Here is an 8,322-nt window from a genome sequence, read left to right on the forward strand (position 1 = left end):
TCCCTTCCTCAGCATTTTGGCACTTTCTTACTGGGGCATTTCCACTAGTTTCTGTGGCACTCGCCAAAGCTGATGACAAAAAAAGCCTTATTAAATTTTGTTATTTTATGTAATAGCTCTCTTTCCCCTTTTGACCTCTCTGAGATATTCCCAGAGCACTGTCTCTAAACTGAGTGGCAGTTTGGTCAAGCTGTAGCTGGATTTGCATTCTGTGCCCTTGGAGAAGTGGTGGGGGTAGAGGATGGTAATGTCAACTTGGAAAAGCTGCAGCATGTTTCAAAAGTATAAGCAATCCAAGGGCTTTCCTCTACTAGTCCAAGCTCCCATTATCACAGTCAAACTGGAGCAATAGAGGCAGATCATGCCAGAACAAGTCAGAAATTTCCAAGTATAGTAAAAGATCAGGCAGGCATTACATGGGAGGAAGGAGAAGAGATAACATTTGTTCTAGCCAGTATTTGATGGAAATTATCTCATTTGGTTCCCCAAAACTGGATGTTTTAGCCTTATTACTCTCTTTTATCAGAGAGGAAATAAGGCTCATCCAGCCAGTAACTAATAGATTCAATCCCAAACCTTTTTGATGACCAATACTAAGCTTTTACCTCTACATTTTGCTATTTGTTATCAGAGTTTAATAGTGGCCAGTAACAAATATAAGAGCTGGTAGTGAAGATACTGCAGGTACCCCAACTCCTCAAAGCATAACCCCACTCTCATCAGTTGGAAAGACGCATTGGACTCATCCTTGAGGTGGAGCATCCATTCTCCACTAAGCAGAGAGTCTGAGACATGGCTGAAGACCATGAGAGAGAGAAAGAGAGATAAAATATGAATCCCCAGCTGAGAAATAAGGCACTACTCACCCCTTCTCCCCACCTCCCCACCTCTACAGCTTTCTCTGGTCCAACCCTCCCAATCTCTCACTTATAGTAGCCTCCTAACTCTTCTTACTGAAATCTATAGTAGCCAGTAGAGGCTTTAAAATATTAGCGAGAGAGAGAGAGAGAGAGAGAGAGAGAGAGAGAGAGAGAGAGAGAGAGAGAGAGAGCCCTCCATGCCCCAGTGAATCGGAGGAGCCACGGTTCAGAACTCCTGGGTCAAGGAATACCTTAAAGATGTAATCTCTCTTGCTAAAATCTAAGCGAAACTCTTATTTCTCAGCTTGCTGCCCTTTCCTGAGTTTCCTTCTTGTTTATCTTGTTTCCCTGGCTAGACAGTTCTCTCACACCCCAATAAGCCCAGTTCTAGCTTCTTCTCTTACATAAATTTGTCTCATCAGCAGCAGTCCAGTGTTGCTTCCTTTTCTGCATAATTCAATTTAGTAGCAGCATGGTGTCACTAAGGAAGAAAGTAACAATATGATACAAAAGCCAGCAGGGAGATTCCAAAGTCTAACTATCATGGGACAATTTGGTGTAGGTACAAATTTTATACCCATTACAAAGACTCTGAACTTGAGTCATATAATCTATTACAGTGATTCTCAAAGTGTGAGTCCTGGCAGCATCAGTATCAAGCATTACCTGAGAACTTCTGAGAAAAGCAAATATTCAGGCCCTTTGGTGTAGGGTCTGTGTTTAAACCAGCCTCGAGATAATTCTGAGGAAAACTCAAGAATGAGAACCATTGTTCTAGGAGATGTTCAAAATGATGGCTGAGTGAAAAATCAAATTGTGCTTTGTGAATCCTATATGTGTGTGATACAATTTTAAAAGGTTTCCATCTGTACTTCTTAAGTCTACAATCTGGTGGCTATGATAAAGACACTCTATTTACTTCACCTATTTTCTGTTCATTTATTCAAGAAGAAATTATTCAGCACTCACTTTGGCCTAGACATACAGTCCTTTCTAACAGGGGGAGACTTGCAAACAAATTGGAACTCAGAGTACAGAAAGTCACTGGACCTAGACTGTATCTTTGAAGCCCAGCAGAGGGAGGGGCTGACAACGCTGCCTGGGGCATTCCAGCAAGGTTCACAGAGAAAGTCTGCTTGACCTGTGTCTTGAAAGGTAGGCAAGCATTCACCAGGCTCAGAAGGGGAGCAGGAAGTTCAAGCAAAAAAGCTGGCCAGTCAAGGGACAGAGACATAAAAGAATACTGCATGCTTGAGGAACAATGAGTTCCCCAAACATCAAGGGTTGCAGTGCCAGGAAAAGACTGGGAAGTATAGAATTCTGGTATATGTATAACATTTTTAATCAAGATTCTGCTGTAGTCAAAAATTGCTTAGGGAAAGTGTAAACTTTTCAGTCTGGGCTTACCCTCTCTCAGCATCAGATTCTTCAGTAAAACCTGTCAGCGCCTGAGATCAATATTTCTGTTTCTTCTCCTCAGCCTGTCTCCCGGCTTCTCTTATCACGATGCTTCAAACAGGGCCTGTATCTTTCTCAGCTCACACCTGTCAGTGCTTGCTATGGAGGCGAGAGTCAGTTATGGAAAGTGGGCCAAAGCCCCAGAGGTGTATTTCTTGGCTTTTCACAACTCTCTGTGTGTGTGACGATTTGGAGCAGGCAGGAAGGCGCCATGACAAGGAATCTGCTAACATAGCAAACTTTTAGAGCAGGAAGTCCCCTTAAAATTCATCCAGCCTTCCTTTTTGTTGCGGTTAAAAAAAAAGTGACCCAGAAAGGTCAGCAATTTTCCAAAGTCACACAGGGATAATCACATCCAAGGGCATCATGGAGTAATTAGTCGCTCCCAAAATAACTGCCTATTAGAAACACCTGAGAAGCCTTTAAAAATCCGCTCCCTGCAGGGAGTGGATGTGACTCTAGTGATTGAGCGCCTGCTTCCCACATGGGAGGTTCTGGATACAATACTCAGTGCCTCCTAAAAATAAAAGCAAACAAGCAAACAAATGAAACAACCAACTTAGGGGATCCATTGTGGCTTAGTGGTTGAGCAACGTCTTCCCACATAAGAAGTCCTGATTTCAATCCCCAGCCCTGCTACCTAAAAAAAAAAAAAAAAGATTAAAAGATTGCTAACCTCTCCTCAGCCTGGATGAAGTAATTTTTTAAGAGAATCTGCATATTTTTTAGAGCTCCTAAATTTCTGGTATGCAGCCAAATTTGAAAGCCTCTGTGTAGAGGAAAAAGCAAGGGAATTAGAATGTGATGTTTTGGGATTGTTTTCATTCCAAGTACTTAATTCATACTGGCAAAAGTCAGCACAGGGATTTATATTCTTATTAAACTAATTCTGGCATTACTGGCTTCAGACATGGCTGGATCCAGGGGCTCTGAATAATGTCATGAGCAATCTCTCCTCATCTTTCATCTCTATGTCATTCTCAGGTGGTATCTTCTCTATAGTGGCAAAAACAGCTATTAATGATTCTGAGTTTATATTTTATCTTAGCAAACCTACAGAATGAAAGCATCTCTTTTATGACTCCAACAACATCCCCAGGACCAGGTCTTATCAGCCTCCCTGACTGAAACCAACTGCCCATCCCTGAATCAAACACTGACTGATTAGCCAGACCTAAACCACATGCCTGAAAAGGATTTGTAGAATCACAGAGGGGTTCAACTATGACAGGGGAGGAACACTGGTGTGGAGTATCAGTGGTGGGGGATACATGGGAGGAAGTTGACCTGGGCATACATATAAAGTATATGTTCAAATGTTCAGGGGGCATTGTCACAGTGGGTAGAGATTCACACAATAACTGAAAGAATATTGAATTCCATTCCTGGGGAGCTCTGCCACATTCTCTAATGGAACAGCAACAATTTCCCAAGTACAGGGCAATGACAACTGAAGAAAGATGGTCCATTGATGAGCCTTTGATATTGATGATTATGCTTATGAGCTATTGCTCTTGAAATTGCAACTTAGCCTACTGCTGAAGGGTGCCTAAGAGTTACCTCCTGAGAGCCTTCATGTTGCTCAAATGTAGCCACTCTCTAAGCCAAACTCAGCATATAGATGCATAATCTTCCCCCTAGCATGGGACATGACTCCCAAGGATGAACCTCCCTGGCACTGAGGGATTACCACTAAGCACTGGCTGGTGATGCAACTGGAAAAAGACCTTAAATAAAAGGGGGAAATATAAAGACAAATGAGTTTATATATCTAAGAGACTTCAAAATGAATTAGGAGGTCGTCGGAGGGGTGGTGCTTATGTACATCTCAGCAGGATCTCATAGACAGCCAATGAAGCCCAGGTAGTGGGGCTCCTGAGAGCTCCAAAGACACCCACATCCTACAGTCATGGCAGTTGGTTCCAGAGTTTGGTGCCTTGCCAGTAGGCCCTACTTTGGAGTTTGTGCTCTCAAGTGTGATGGAGTTGGACTCGAATGTGACTTCTCTACAAATACCTCTTCTGTCCCTTTTATTGAACCTGTGGTTGGCACTGGGGTTGGTGGACATATGTCTAGGAGACTTGAATCTCCTGGGTGGTCCAACTGCCAGTTGGGCCTTGATCCTCAGCAGAGTTGCAACACCTACTTACCAGTTTGCTGGACTCACCCACAACAGTTAACAAAATGGTAAGGATGGACAACCACCACACCAAGGAACCAAAGGAGTTTACATCTGTAAGCATAAGAGTTTCATCCATCAGCCATGTAGGCTCAAACCCCCTTTGAATTAAGAGGTGATATGGGCATCACCATCCCAGAGTTCTTGGGATTGGGGAATAAAATATGGACTAGGTGAACTTACTGGTATTCTACTATAGACTTATTGTGATTCTAGCAATGCAAGAAATTATATCATTGATGTGGAGACAGTGGCCACTGAATTTACTGAAGGCAAGGAGAGGGAAAAAGAAGTGTAATATGGGGACATTTTTGTGACTTGGAGTTGTCCTGAATGACATTGCAGGGACAGATGCAGGGCATTATATATCCTGCCATAACCTACTGAATGGACTGGGAGAGAGTGTAAAGTACAGTATAGACTATAATCCATGCTGTGTAGCAGTGTTCCAAAATGTGTTCATCAATTGCAATCAATGTACCACACTAATGAAAGAAGTTATTGATGTGGGAAAAGTGGGGGTATGGGGAGTGAGGCATACAGGAATCCCCTACTTTTTTTTTTTTTTTTTTTTTTTTTTTTTTTTTTTTTTTTTTTTTTTTTTTTTTTTAAAGATTTATTTATTTATTTAATTCCCCCCCCCCCCCCCCCCCGCCCCGGTTGTTTGTTTTCGGTGTCTATTTTGCTGCATCTTGTTTCTTTGTCCGCTTCTGTTGTCGTCAGCGGCACGGGAAGTGTGGGCGGCGCCATTCCTGGGCAGGCTGCTCTTTCTTTTCACGCTGGGCGGCTTTCCTCACGGGCGCACTCCTTGCGCGTGGGGCTCCCCTACGCGGGGGACACCCTTGCGTGGCACGGCACTCCTTGCGCGCATCAGCACTGCGCATGGCCAGCTCCACACGGAGTCAAGGAGGCCCGGGGTTTGAACCGCGGACCTCCCATGTGGTAGACGGACGCCCTAACCACTGGGCCAAAGTCCGTTTCCCTCCCCTACTTTTTTAATGTAACATTTTGTGTGATCTATGAATGTATCTTTTAAAAATAAATAAAAATATATTTAAAAAAATAAAATAAAAGGAAGAAAAAAAGGATTTGTACAGCATGTCCTGAGAAGAAAACAGAAATAGTTCTGAGAGGAAAAATCAGAGGTACTAGAGAAAGGGAGTTAGGTGCAAGTCAATAAAACTATATCAGACAATAATAACAATAGACCAATAGACCCGGGTCCAAATTTTGGGCCATACCCCAGATTTCCTCAGTTGGGTCTTCCATTAAAGTACCAGGAGGAGAGGGGTGCTTAAATGTTTTCTGCTATCAAATAACCTCCTGAGGCTGGCTGCATTCACTCTAAGAGCCACCTGAATGACTGGATGCTCAGTCCTGCTTCCTTTAAAGAGACCCTGAACACCCACTTCACAAAATCCCAGCTTTAGGTATCACCTTCCCCACCCTGCTAAAAGCAGATTTCTTATTGTTACTGATTATGATGGTTTGAAGCTGTATGTAACCCAGAAAAGCATGTTCTTAAAGTTAACCCATCCCCATGGGTGTTTATTGGTGAGAAGGATCATCAGTTAAGATGTGACCCACCTCCTTCAGGGTGGGTATTAAATCCTCTTACTGGAGTCCTTTATAAGATAATGAAATTTAAACAAAGAAAGCCATGGAAGCGAGAAACTGGAGGCAGCAAGACCTGGAAGAGAAGGGAGAGACGAGTATATTTTGCCATATGATAGAGGAGTCCAGAATAGCCAGCACCAGTCTTCAGGAACAAGGTATCCTCTTGACGATGCCTTGATTTGGACATTTTTCATGGCCTTAGAACTGTAAACTAAAAAACTCCTATTATAAAGCCAACAGAGTTCATGGTATCTGCTTGAGCAGCTTAGCAAATTAGAACTCTGACTATCTCTTTTGCTTTCCTAGTAATGGAGTTTTTCAGCAGGACACATTTCCCAGTTTCCCAGCTATGTGTGGTCATGTCACTATGAATTTACCAATGCTAAATTGGTTGGGCAAAGGACCTTTGATCTTCTATCATCTCCCTACTAGTTGGGAGAGGAAGAGAAATGAAGCAGCTGATTTCAACACTGAGGGTGGCAGAGCCACTTACTCAAACTATCTACCCCTGAACTGTTCCATGAGAGATAAATAAAACTCTATTTTGTTTAAGTCAATGTAGTTTGGGGTGTCTTTATTATATTAATAGAAGCTTAGCACTACCCTAACCAACATATCATCCTTGTAATTCATCTAAATCATCTTCTTTTAGTCCCTTTTAATCTACAGTCCTTTTCCATTCCATCCTTTCCTGAATCTCTAATTCACTGACAGACTCATCACCTTAGTTCATAATATACGCTCTCTGGCACAAAGGTCCATTTTCCTGATGGGCACTAAGGACAAAAATCTTATGACCCATTTAGTGCTGGAAAGGAGAACAGAATATCTCCTGTCTCCAACCAGTTCTTGGCATTAATTTCTAAACAACTTCCAATCACCTTAAGAGGGGAGGATTTGCAGGTACCCATGTGACCTTCTCATAGTCATGAAGATGTCAGAGTTCTCCAGAATACAGAGGAAGTCTTTGTATTTGCTTAAAACTTAGGAAAATAAGACCCCAAAGCAAAATCAGGTATATAGGCTAATTTATCTAATGTTCCTTTTTTAGGTTTTCCTATATAGTGATTTAGAGCAAGGAATTAGTCAGCTGGGACCTTACAGTTTCCATGAAGCAAAAGCAGAGCGGGGTGGGAAAGGGAGAAGAAAAGACGGAAAGAGGTAATCTGCGAAGATTATCTGTAGTTTCTATCAGAGTCTCAAAGGAGGCAAATGTTCCCTAAATATTTAAAATCAAAAGCAGAATTGCTGAGCTCAAGTGCAGGCCTTATCATTTTTTTGTGTAATGTTGGATTAGTACAGTAGTCTCTCTCAGCCTCAATTTTCTCATCTGAAAAGTGGAGAAAAAGGTATAGTAATTTTTTATCCCGAGATTGAATAAGATACTGTAAATGAAAGCATTTTGTATGTTAGAAAACTTTTAAATATTAGCTGGCTTGCTGTTTAAAAATGCCCTTTCTGAAGGCCCTTGCTAAGCCTTCAGAAAAAGTGAGTTGGAAGATACATCAGGGAACCAGGTGTGTTCTGTTTCAGTCCTCTGATGAATAGCTCTGAGCAGTGCTCTCACCAGAACTGAATAAACTACAACTGAGAAAGCAGAGAGGCTCTGCCTCCACCATCCAGCTCAGGTCCTGCTACCTGAAATTTGCCTTTCTAGTTTTCTGATCTATTGAAGCACCCAACTTTTAATTTTCTTCTAGGCAATGTAGATAGAAATCTCTCTGAGATAGTCAGGCATATGTGGGTGTTACCCCTGTTTTTTGTTTTGTTTTGTTTTTTGCTGCTTTTTACATTTATGTACAACAATTAAACAGATGAAATCTGGGCTCATAAATTCTAATCCCAGTTTCTTCACTTAAGACAAGCTACTCAATCTCTTAAACAAACTCCTCAGACAATTTTTTTTTCACTTGGTCAAGCTATTTTAACTCTCTGAGTCTCCTTTCCCTCTTCTGTCAAATTGGGAGAATACCAACCTCAGTGGAATGTCCATTCATTCACAGATACTCCTTGAGCACCTTCTATGTTCCATATTGGGTACCCATGATGGGGCAGTGGAAAAGGGTAAAAGTCCTGGCCATGGGTGGTTGAGAAGAATACACAAAGCGTTGTATGTAGAATGATGTTGTATCTATTGCCGTTAGTGTTGCTGCTACTGCTGCTACTGTCACTAATCCTACTGTTACTACTGCTGTGCATACTGTTATT

This window comes from Dasypus novemcinctus, chromosome 23 (genome assembly GCF_030445035.2).
Source record: "Dasypus novemcinctus isolate mDasNov1 chromosome 23, mDasNov1.1.hap2, whole genome shotgun sequence".
NCBI classification, from domain to species: domain Eukaryota; kingdom Metazoa; phylum Chordata; class Mammalia; order Cingulata; family Dasypodidae; genus Dasypus; species Dasypus novemcinctus.